Consider the following 12,585-nt stretch of genomic DNA (forward strand, 5'->3'; position numbering starts at 1 on the left):
TTCAATAGGACTGTATAATTAACTGTTCACAACATTCCTATTAAGCAATCAGAATTCTTTAAAAAAAAATCTGCTTTTATATTAGAAAAAAGATCTCATTGTTATTTCTATTCCATCTTTGATTACATGAAGAGGGTGAATATTTTTTCCATTTACTTAGTTATTTTGTGAATTGTTAATTCACATCCTATACTAATCTGGCAATAACAGCATACTACATTTTATTTAATTTCAAGTCACCACTGGCTAGGCTTTCTTCCTCTAGCTTCCTCAGTCCAGCAAAGCAGGTTTTTCTGGTGGTGACTAGATCTCCTTCCCATGACAGATCTGGAGACTTCACGTTCACTGGCATTTTCACAGAGGAGCTCACTTCAAGGTTCACAGGCAAGGAACAGGTTGCCAGGTTAGATTCTTCTCCAAAAACCAAAACAAGCAGAGGTTACCTTCAGTCACTAACACTTTCACTGGAACTCCCAGTCGTCCTCAAAATGAGAGTTTAAAAAGAAACTTTTTTCAAAAGTAGATTTCCAAAATTAGCACGGGAACCAATGTTACTGCAACACTTGCATGGGCTGGTATGTGGGTAGGATACCCAGTTAGCTCTTAATATACACATATATAATACCTTGTCCTATCATCTCTTCTGCTCTGTTCCTACTGCCTCAGCTTAAAGTCTCTTCAGCAATCTATGGGGAAGAAGAGATTCCACTTGCAGCTTTCCTCATGGGTATGCTGGCCTGGGGCTTCCTCTACCCTGGTTCCCCCATCAATGCCATCTGCTTTCTGTCTTCTAAAACCTGGAAAGTCTCTGCTTTGCTGATGGTCACTCCATCTGTTCTCATTCTCAATGCTGTTATGAATTTACAAACTTCTGTCTGTAAATTTTATTTTCCTCTGTCTTTTCACTGGGAGCTGGGGATACGGATGAGTGAGTCTATGGCTTTCACTACAACCTGAGTTAAAATCCTCAGTTGGCTTATTTGAAATCCCAAAATATTTCAAATTCAGGAATTATGAAAATTTCAAAGTCATCTAATTAAAATTAGCCTCAGTTTTAAAAGATTATGTATTTATTTACTTATTTGAGAGAGAGCAATTGAGAGTGCATGAGTTAGGGTGTTGGGGCGGGGGGCAGGGGGGAGAGGCAGAAGAAGGACAAGCAGAGTCCCCACTGAACAGGGAATGATCCCTGGGCCCTGACATGGAGCTCAATCCCAGAACCCCGGGATCATGACCTGAGCCAAAGGCAGATAACCAACTGAGCCACCCAGGCACCCGAAATCAGCCTCAGTTTTAAAGAAAACAATTATTCAGTACCAATTTTAAGACTAAATAGGTTTCCTGAAATGAGTGGCCAAATCATCATAAATAAGGAAAAAGTTAAGATTAGGCAATATCTGGCACAGAAAAGGAGTAGGAGTGAGGCACAAGCGGGAGAAAAGAGAAAGGAGAGCCAGTAGTCTTCACTGCTAGAGAGAAGTGTTGAAGTGATTTTTTTTTTTAAATGTTTTCTTCATAGCACTGAGACAGGTTGGCTAAAAGTAAGAATTTATAAGGGCCATAGTGATCAGTCATGCTCTGCAAATTAAGTACTGAAACTATTTTTATAAACCAGGAATTTATTTTTTAAAAATATTTTATTTATTTATTTATTTATTTATTTATTTATTTATTTATTTATTTATTTATTTAGTGGGGGGGGAGCGCACACGTACAAGCAGGCAGAGGGGGAGAGGGAGAAGCAGACTCCCTGCTGAGCAGGGAGCCCAATGTGGGGTTTGATCCTGGACTCCAGGATCATAACCTGAGCTGAAGGGAGATGCTTAACAGCTTGAGCCACCCAGGCACCCCATGAAACAGGACAGATGAACTCTATAGCAATAAAGAGAAATTCCCTTTGTACCAAATAACCTCTACTATAGTCTTTAATTGATCACTTGCTGAGTTTCTATTTTATGGAAATGTGGTTGAATAGCCAATGCTTTTTATTTTTTTTGGGGGGGGGGCTATAGAAACTTTATTATAACAGAGAAACCAGGCTGTAATAAGTCTACATGATTGGAGCAGACTGTAGTGATCTTTCCAAAGGGTGAAGCCTGAGTCCAGCCGGCAGCACACACAGGTTAAAACCAAAGCCCAGATACTCCTCTGCCCTGGTGCTGCCCTACCCTGCCTGCTGCTGATGTGACATGAGAGACTCAACTACTGCACTGAATGGAGGAAGAGGTCCAACCAGGCAGAGGGAGCATCCCGACAGGAGACAATCACTGAAGAGGATGCTGAACTAATCCCTATAGGCTGGGGTTGATGGTCAATTGAACAGTAGAACAGGATGAAAATCGAGGCTAGTTATAAAGCTTTGTGCCAAAGGGAAAGAACAGCAATGCGAAGGGAGAAGAACATTAAAATGCCCAAAAGCATTAAACAGCAGAGCTTTTTCTTTTTCTTAAATAAGACAGGAAACAGCATCTTTTATTTCCCTGGCTGCAGTGGCAGCACACTTGCTGGTTTTCGTGAAACAGATTTCTGTAACGAGGTGTGTGGATAAGCTTGTTCAATCACGAGCGGACAAACACGAGGCTGCCGGCTAATGTTAGAGCCAGGTCTTCCCGCAACGCCTCTCGTAGGTGCTATTCTCATGCTGGATCTACAGAGGTGTCCCCAACACCATAATGTGCTGCAGTTAAAGCTTCTGGAACTTCACAATGGCATGATCGATGGGGTTTTTTGGGCCATGTCTTTCTTGTAAGCTCTTCTGGAATAGCTGGAGTTAAAGGATGAGCAGGAGCTTGGTTTTGAGCCACAAAGTTCAGACACCCACCACAGATGCCTCTGCCCTATTTCACTACATGTTCTTTTCTGAGAAACTTATTCAGTGGTTGAGTGTTTAAGTACTGTGGTTGAAAGAATGACCTGCTTGCCACCATCCATCCACCCTCCTTCTTCCGTGTGAATCTCACAACAGTGGAGGCTGTAGACAGGAAGGTCGGCTCTGGTCCCTCTCACAGGGAAATTACTCAGTGACCTGGAGAAAGGCTTGGGCAAGGAAGCCCCCTGCCGCGGGGTGTGTCCATCCTTTCTCATGCAGATGAAGAACTCCTTGGCCTCTCCACCAGCTCAAGCTTTAGTCCCCTGAAATAGAACATGGCAGTCATGGCAGTCCAGTCAGTGATGTGCTACTGCCGGTGTGGAAGGAGCCCTCCCTTCTTGAGGCTGAAGACCAGCTGAGTCCACATGATCGGGACTTGGTCAGCCAAGCCTTTTACTTCCTGCCACCGCTGTTTTTGTAGGTCAGGGCTGGTCAGGATGGTCGAGGCAATCTGGCCTCCACTGATAGGGAAGGGCTGGAATACATGGGACAGATCAAGATCTTCAACTGTGACTCCACCCTTCTGGCTTCATCAGCATCTTTGCTGACCACAGTGAAGGCTCCCATGTGCTCACCAGATAGGCCCATGATCTTGGCATAGGACTGGCAGGGACCAACATTAATGCCCCGTTCCACGAAGTGGCATACAGTCCAGGCATCTTTGTTGCCATCACTGTTGGCAAAGCCTTGGGAGGCCATGTCAAAGAACGTCAAGAGACTGTTCCTTTCATCACTGTTGCCACTTCCTCCTACGGCACATGGTGAGGGTCCACTCCCATGGGGCAGTGGGCTCAGACAGGAAAGCAGGAGAAAATGTTGTGGCATTTTCAAAATGTCCTCCACAGAGCCTGTAAAGTCAAAGCTGCAGTCTTGGGGTTATTGTATCAATTAATCTTGTGGCTGCATGCCAGCATCCCTGAAGATGGGTGTGTGATTTCCCCAGGGTGGTTTGGACAGAAAGACACCTCGGCTGAACTTAAAAAAACCTTTGCAGAAAATTGGCTCCAGTCCTCAGGCCCTAGTTGCAGAAATGGTCTGCAGGGTGACGTATCTGCTGCTTTTCAACCTTTAGTTGTTCTCTCCTGGGGCTAGTTTTGGAGCTGCCTTACAAAATTCAGCAAATCTCACGATGGGTAGGTATTCTTTGTCCATATTGTTTGCAGCAGTCTGGGCTTCTGCCTTCTGGATGCTGGGGAGCACATAGGCTTTCCATTATCATCTCGGTAGGCACCAACTCCCAGATTCATCTTTTTGCTGTTGGTGTCTCTCTTAAAGACTCTGGGGACTCCCAGGATGGGATTTGAAGACCCTATTTCCACAAGGGTCCACCATGAGCTGGATCTGGAGGAGGCTGCAGAGCGAGACGTGGGTGGAAGGCCGTATTGAACCCAGACAGCATGTGGGGCGGTCAGAGTGCAGTAGGGCTATGCTGGATGAAGAGAAGGCAGCGGGTAGCTGCAGGGCAGAGGGGAGGGCCAGCAGCCAATTCTTTACACCAATTCTTTTTAAATAATAACAGGGAGTCATTCAAAACACAGAAAGAAAGAAAAGAAAAGAAAAGAAAAGAAAAGAAAAGAAAGAAAGAAAGAAAGAAAGAAAGAAAGAAAGAAAGAAAGAAAATGTAAACTGGTAACCTCTGAAATTTTGACTTGATATTATACATGGCACCAGGCATCCATCTAATCACATTAAGCTTTTGGTATGTGTAATGCTTACTGTGTAAGTAAGGCACAGCAAAAAGACAAGAGATATCACTGTTTTTAATTTTTAAAAAAATTCTTTTTTTTAATTCTAACAGTGAATATAAGAAATATCCAATCTGAACTTAGGTTTAATAACAACTTGAGTATTTATCAACTAAATTCTCCATTGCAAATCTGTTTACTACAGACTCATTTCCGAGGGTTATTGCAAATGCTGTTGAGTACTCTTTTTTTTTTTCTTTAAAGATTTTATTCATTTATTCATGAGAGACACACAGAAAGAGAGACACAGACAAGGGATAGGGACAGGCAGGCTTCCTGTAGGGAGCCCAACTCAGGACTTGATCCCAGGACCCCGGGATCACTCCCTGAACCAAAAGCAGACACTCAACCGCTGAGCCACCCAGTCATCCCTGTTAAGTACTCTTAATGTTATCATTAGCGTTGATCACCCTCCTGTGCACACGTACATGCGTGTGCATGCACACATGCATACACATACATGAGACATGAGCTCCTCCTTCACTCAGTTTTTCATGATGATTATAAAAAGTAACATGTACTCATCATATAAAACTTGGGAGAGTAAAGGGACAAGGGGAAAGTTTACCTGTGTGGTCCTATTACCTAAGGTTAATATTTTTAAGTTTTTATGTTCTTCTAGGACTATCTTACAGAGCATTCAGCCAAACATGGTTCAAGAAGCTGGGAGAGGGGCACCTGGGATGAAGCCCTGTGTGGGGCTCCTTGCTCAGATGGAAGTCTGCCGCTTTTTTTCCTACTCGGCCTGCTTGTGCTCTCTCTCTCTCTCTCTCTCTCTGTCAAATAAATAAAATCTTAAAAAAAAAAACAAAGAAAGAAGCTGGGAGAAAAATTCCAAGGAAAGTAGGAAAAAGGGGGGGGGAGGACAATTAAAAAATACCTGAAGACAATAACATTGGAGGAAAATATTTTCATCTATTGAGTATTTATATTAGACATTTTTTCAACTACTTGATTAATCTCGAGACTATTAAAGGACATTAAAACCATTACCCACATTTTACAGCTCAGTCACACAGAGTTTTAACAGGTGTCCAAAGTCACACTGCTGGTATGAATCTAGGACTTTAAAAAATATAGATCCTAAGTGTTTACCATCTAAACTTTACTATCATTATGGAAGAAACTGGCAAGAATGACCTCTCCACAAGGCTTGAGCCCGAGACAGTTTTTGTTTGTTTGTTTTATATGTACTCTATGATGATTTTATTTATTCATTTGAGACAGATTTTATTTATTCATTTGAGAGAGAGAGACAGAGAGAGCAAGAACATGAGTGGAGGTGGCAGAGGGGGAGGGAGAAGGAGAAAGAATCTGAAGCAGACTTTGCACTGAGCACAGAGCCCAATGTGGGGACTTGGGGCCTGACCCAACAATGGCAAGATCATAACCTGAGCCAAAATCATGAGTCAGAACCCACTGAACCACCTAGGTGCCCTGGGACCCAGACAGTTTTAAAGGTAATTTCTCTTAAACATGAAAAGATAATTCTCATGGGTAGCACAGAAAAGCTACCCAAAACATTTCATTTGGGTAATAAAAGTCAGTGGTACCAAAACAGCAATAATCATACAAAAAAAAAAAAAAGGTCTCATTACCATTTCACCAATAAAGAGACATTTCATAAAACACAAATACTTGGATTTTACCTCTTAGTAAAGAAGAACACATTACAGTTAAGTATGGTTTTCTTTTTCCAGCTAAATGCGTTTTATCCCAGAAATATTAACAGCTTAATATTAAGAATGCCAGAAAACAATAAATAAAATATGGTCACATGAATAAGCCAAATGCGAAAACCCATGTAATCAACAGAAGAGAGAAGAAGGCATTAGGTAAAATTCAAAATATATTAAAATGAGAACACTAAATATGTGCACCTAAATTCAAACTGGGGGTTAGAAGCAAAGTTGTAGCATCTCATTATCATGTAAGACTCACAGGCTTCAGTATAGAGGACAATCTGATAATCAGAGAGAATATCTGGAAGGTCCAACCCCCTCAGAAAGTGAGATTTACCTAGGGACCTCATCCAATACAATATCCCCTTCAGTATACTAGCCTATTTCTTCCAATTTTACACGTGATAGGGTTTAACAAGTTATTTTCATTCTTACCTCAAAGTTTCACTGTGAGATGTTAAGTCAAGTAAATAGAATGTCACTGAAAACCCACAGAAGGAAGTCTTAAAATAGTCTAATCTTCTCATCTTTCATTAAAACAAAGAAGAATTAAGTCACTTGCAAGAAATTCCGCAGAAAGTTGTGGCAGAGGTAAAACTGGAACTGACCCAGGATGGTATGAACCAGCAGAAACTATGTGTCTGTGTCAGTGTGGTTAGAGCAGACATGAAATCACTGCGTATTCACAAATGACTTTTGAAGCCAGTATTCTAATCCTCATTTTTTCACTCTATCCCAAAACCCAGGGTTCAGGTCAAGGGATGGGCTGAGCGTGTTTACCAGGAACTGGTACCTACTTCTGGGCTTCCACAGCCACCAATCCATCATACTGGAGGGCTGAGTTCAACTAACCTCCTAAAGAACTGGTTTCATATGCTCTCTAGTAGTTTCGTGTTAAGCCAGGTGTTGAAAAACACGGGCAGTGACAGGTGCTGTATGAAGACAAAGAAACTTTTAATAATAAACTCTCTTTTGCAACAAAGCATTCCAGTTGCCAGAAAACTGTCTGCTGCTCATAAATTACCTTTATCCTTTCTGGGTTCTTGCCATCTCTTGCTGACATCAAGAATCAGTAGTGCCTTACAGAGAATCATATCTAACCAAAATTAGTGAACGTTGACTCAAAGTTTGAAAGGAAGAAAAATAAAATATTAAAACCTCTCACATGCCCTTTTAAGATTTCATACTGAAAAACAGTAAGGATGAATACATGAAGCCTGTATTTTATTCCAGTAGACTAAATTCTGAAGCCTAAATATAGTTGTTATTCTCATAAATCCAAGAAGCAGAAGCAGGAAAATTCAGTTAGTTCTGAACTCTGAATTGCTAGTCATATTTCAGTAGATGGGATGCAACTATAACGTACAAAGCCTGGGAAAAATTAAAGTATTAGAAGAAGAGCTTTGACCCTGCCACCCCAAAAAACTATATATTAACAACAACTAGTTTATCCATTCACCTGCTGGTGGAAAAGTGGGTTCTTCAGTTTTTGACACCTGTTGAGAAAGGTGAAAAAGGCAATGCAGTAAAAGAAAGGATGGTCTTTTCAACAATGATATTGGAACCATTAGGATATCCATATGTTAAAAAAAAAAAAAAAGGTAAGTACCCATACAAAAGTTACCTCAAATTGGACCATTCTTTTCTTTTATTTGTTTTTATTATTTTTTAAAGATTTTATTTATTTATTCATGAGAGACACAGAAAGAGAGGCAGAGACACAGGTAGAGGGAAGAGAAGCAGGCTCCCTGTAAGGAGCCCGATGCAGGACTTGATCCCAGGAATCCAGGATCAGGGCCTGGGCCAAAGGCAGACGCTCAACCGCTGAGCCACCCAGGCATCCCAAATTGGACCATTCTTAAATGTAAAGGCTAAAATTGCAAAACTTCTAGAAGAAAGCATAGAATTAGGCATGTGGCCTTGGATTAGGCATGTGACCCTGGGTTAAGTAATGATTTCTTAGAATACCAAAAGCAAAATCCACAAAAGAACAAACTGATAAATTGGGCAACAAAATTAGAAACTTCCACTCTTAAAAGACAGTTAAGTAAATGATTACACCGTTATCCACTATATTCCTGTGGTGTACCTTTTATTCCTGTGATTTATTCATTCCATAACGATGACAAGTGGTAGCTACATTTGTGGTGAACAAAGCATCACACAGACTTGTTGAATCACTATGCTATACACCTGAAACTAATATACTGTTGTACGTCAGCTATACTCAAATTAAAAAAAAATTAAAAAGTATTTTCTGTCTTCAAAACATAAGAGACAGTTAAGAAAATAAAAGGAGGGGGGCTTGGCTGGCTGAGTTGGTAGAGCACGAGACTCTTGATCTTGGGGTCATGACTTTTTTAAGCAAGCTCCATACTCAGTGTGGAGGTTACTTTAAAAAAAAAATGATGCAGGTGGAAGAAGAAAGTGAAAGATTCTATAGAAAGGTCCCAGTGGAGAAGCAGAGGTCAACACAAAATCTGAAATTTTCAAAATAGATACAAAACTGTCTCAGTACTGTAGACAAATAAACAAGTGCATTGCTGTGGGCGATGGTGTCGCTGGAAAGACCTATCTCCTGATAGCCTACAAGGCGTATTTCCATCTGAATATGTACCAACTGTTTTTGACAACTATGTAGTCATGGTTATGACTGGTGGAGAGCCACATACTCTTGGACTTTATGTTTTTCACTGTTTTCTCTGTCCTCATTCAAAATGTGAAAGAAAAGTTGAGTGCCTGAGATAATTCACCACTGTGCAAAGACTCCTGTCTTGCTTGTTGGGACCCAAACTGATCTCAGAGATGACCTCTCTACTACTGAGAAGCTTTAGGAACAAAGAGAAGCCTATCACTCCAGAGACTGCTTGAGGGCTATCAAGAATGTGGAGTGCTTTGAACTCACACAGAAAGGCCCAAAGAATGTGTTTGACCATGTAAGACTGGCTGCCCCACAGCTGGAACCAGAGGAGTTCCTGGTGTGTGTCACTATGAACTTATCTCCAGAGCCCTTGCCGCACAGCTGGTTTAACATCCTACTAAAGCCATTTTTAAATCAGACTAAAGATGAAAAATTAAAATCTGTCTTTCCAATCACAACTAATACCCTGAACCTTGCCACATGCACTTGTGTGAGACTAGGTCCATCGGTTTGGCCCCTTTACCTCTGATGCTAATTAATTCTGAGTAGTTCTGTATTGTCAGAAAAGTGATCAGTACTAGTTTTTGATCTGTTGTTTCAAAAAAAAAAAAAATTTTTTGTCATTGTTTAAAAGGCAAGTCATACTTGTGATGACTGTTAATGGACTACTTTGGATTGCCGAAGCTGCTCCCTGATTCTGCTCTGGAGAATAACCAGGGATATCTTGGTGGTATTTGTTTCTCTTCCATTTTGGGGGTATGCGTTTGGTTTTTCTTTGATCTTTAAAAAAAAAAAGAAACCAAAGTTATTAACCAGCAGACAGCCCTTAAGGTGTAGAAGATAGACTGATTCCATTTCCTAGATCTAGTTTAGAAAACATGTCTTCCCCACCCCACTCCTGCCCAAGTGCTCTTAGGAAGGTGTGTAGTAAATGCCTCACATATTCCTTTTTGAGAGCTGACTTTTCTGTCCACCCTTGAGTAGGCAGTATTTGATGAATCTCATAAAGGCAGGTGGTATCCAATCTGTCCCTCCTCTCTTCTCTGTATGTGACTGTGACTTCCAAGGACATTTGTTCGCCATTTGCTGAGTTTTCTTAAAGCTGATTTCTAACTTCTTTTACTGATAAATGAAGAAAAGTATTGCATCTTTTGAGAGGCATCAAATGGATTGAGTTCATACTTTAAACATTTTTTTTCCCTTTCAAAAAGAAAATGAGAGGCGCCTGGCTAACTCAGGTGGTAGAGCGTGTGTCTCTTGATCTCAAGGCTGTAAGCTTTAGCCTCATTTGGGTGTAGAAATCACTTAAAAATAATATCTAAAAAAAAAAAAATGAAAATGAAAGGATAAGCAACAGACTGGGAGAAAATGTTTAGAATTTAAAACTAAAAATATTGAAGAAAAGATAAAGGCAAATTTTGGCTCACTGGAAAGTTCTTTTCTGATTATTTATTATGGTGAAAAATGAACGAACTATCTATAAACTCTGAAAATAGGATTCAGAGTAGGAAAGAGGGTGGTAGACACTCAGATAATTAAATTTAAATTGCTTCTTACTCTATAAATATACTTTTTAGTTATTTCTAAGATGACCAATTTTTTTTTATAAATTAATTTTTATTGGTGTTCAATTTACCAACATACAGAATAACACCCAGTGCTCATCCCGTCAAGTGTCCCCCTCCGTGCCCGTCACCCATTCACCCCCACCCCCCGCCCTCCTCCCCTTCCACCACCCCTAGTTCATTTCCCAGAGTTAGAAGTCTTTATGTTCTGTCTCCCTTTCTGATATTTCTCACACATTTCTTCTCCCTTCCCTTCTATTCCCCTTCACTATTATTCATATTCCCCAAATGAATGAGAACATACACTGTTTGTCCTTCTCCGATTGACTTACTTCACTCAGCATAATACCCTCCAGTTCCATCCACGTTGAAGCAAATGGTGGGTATTTGTCATTTCTAATGGCTGAGGAATATTCCATTGTATACATAAACCACATCTTCTTTATCCATTCATCTTTCGATGGGCACCGAGGCTCCTTCCACAGTTTGGCTATTGTGGACATGGCTGCTAGAAACATCGGGGTGCAGGTGCCCCGGCGTTTCATTGCATCTGAATCTTTGGGGTAAATCCCTAACAGGGCAATTGCTGGGTCGTAGGGCAGGTCTATTTTTAATTCTTTGAGGAACCTCCACACAGTTTTCCAGAGTGGCTGCACCAGTTCACATTCCCACCAACAGTGTAAGAGGGTTCCCTTTTCTCCGCATCCTCTCCAACATTTGTTGTTTCCTGCCTTATTAATTTTCCCCATTCTCACTGGTGTGAGGTGGTATCTCATTGTGGTTTTGATTTGTATTTCCCTGATGGCAAGTGATGCAGAGCATTTTCTCATGTGCATGTTGGCCATGTCTATGTCTTCCTCTGTGAGATTTCTGTTCATGTCTTTTGCCCATTTCATGATTGGATTGTTTGTTTCTTTGGTGTTGAGTTTAAGAAGTTCTTTGTAGATTTTGGAAACTAGCCCTTTATCTGATATGTTATTTGCAAATATCCAATTTAATGTATATTTGATACCATATTAAATTAAGGGTGAAAAAAGCTCCTGATTCATACAACTTGATCAAAACATTTTCAATGACAACACTTTGGCCTAACAGGGTGATGTGAAATGTGGGTAAAGAAAGCTGTTTAGGGCAGCCTGGGTGGCTCAGTGGTTTAACGCCGCCTTCAGCCCAGGGCCTGAGCCTGGAGACCCAGGATCGAGTCCCGGGTCGAGCTCCCTGCATGGAGCCTGCTTCTTCCTTTGCCTGTGTATCTGCCTCTCTCTCTCTCTCTCTCTTCTCTCATGAATAAATAAATAAAATCTTTAAAAAAAAGAAAATAAAAGAAAGCTGTTTAAACAGAACCTCTTCTGTGAAGCATGTCAAGCATTCTGACTGCTTTCTGGGCCTGACTGGGTAAATCCTTGCTGGTTCCAGAGCATTCTGGACAAAACCTCTATCAGTGCTTCTCACCACATTAATTACTGGGGGCTTTTAAACAGCAAAGAGCTTTTTGTTTTCAGTTCTGAAATACTAGCACCTAGCACAGTATCTAGCAAATAACTAATACATATGTACACTTTTGAAAAAGAAATTAAACTCTAGAAAATGACTGGAGAACAGGTAGTCAGTATTGTTAAAATCCTGAGACATTTCCCCAACAAGAACAGGAACTCCAGGTTAAGAACTGCTGATGGGGATCCCTGGGCGGCGCAACGGTTTGGCGCCTGCCTTTGGCCCAGGGCGCGATCCTGGAGACCCGGGATTGAATCCCACGTCGGGCTCCCGGTGCATGGAGCCTGCTTCTCCCTCTGCCTGTGTCTCTGCCTCTCTCTCTCTCTCTCTCTCCCTGTGTGTGTGACTATCATAAAAAAAAAAACAAAAACAAAAAACTGCTGATGGAGGGGATGGGCAGAGAAAGGAGAGCCAGCAAAGGAGATAAACAGCCTACTCCCACATCTGATAATATGATGTTGTACTACTCGGAATTACAATGTATTATGCATCTTGGGCAAATTAAACACTGGTCTCAGAAGCTAAGTTAGCTTGTCCAAGACTAATGTTCAAAAAAAAAAAAAAACCCTCAGAAAAAAATGAAACGGAA

General features: G+C 41.0%; 1 protein-coding gene and 1 pseudogene across 1 annotated transcript in view; both read right to left on the reverse strand.

The window, feature by feature from the left end:
• RALA (RAS like proto-oncogene A) overlaps nucleotides 1-12,585 on the reverse strand; it is a 72,995-nt gene that overhangs the window by 32,665 nt on the left and 27,745 nt on the right. The gene's annotated exons all lie outside the window — the stretch shown is intronic.
• Nucleotides 3,103-12,585, reverse strand: part of LOC129494090 (uncharacterized) — a 45,053-nt pseudogene continuing 35,570 nt past the window's right edge.

This window comes from Nyctereutes procyonoides, unplaced genomic scaffold (assembly GCF_905146905.1).
Source record: "Nyctereutes procyonoides isolate TBG_1078 unplaced genomic scaffold, NYPRO_anot_genome, whole genome shotgun sequence".
In the NCBI taxonomy this organism is placed as follows: domain Eukaryota; kingdom Metazoa; phylum Chordata; class Mammalia; order Carnivora; family Canidae; genus Nyctereutes; species Nyctereutes procyonoides.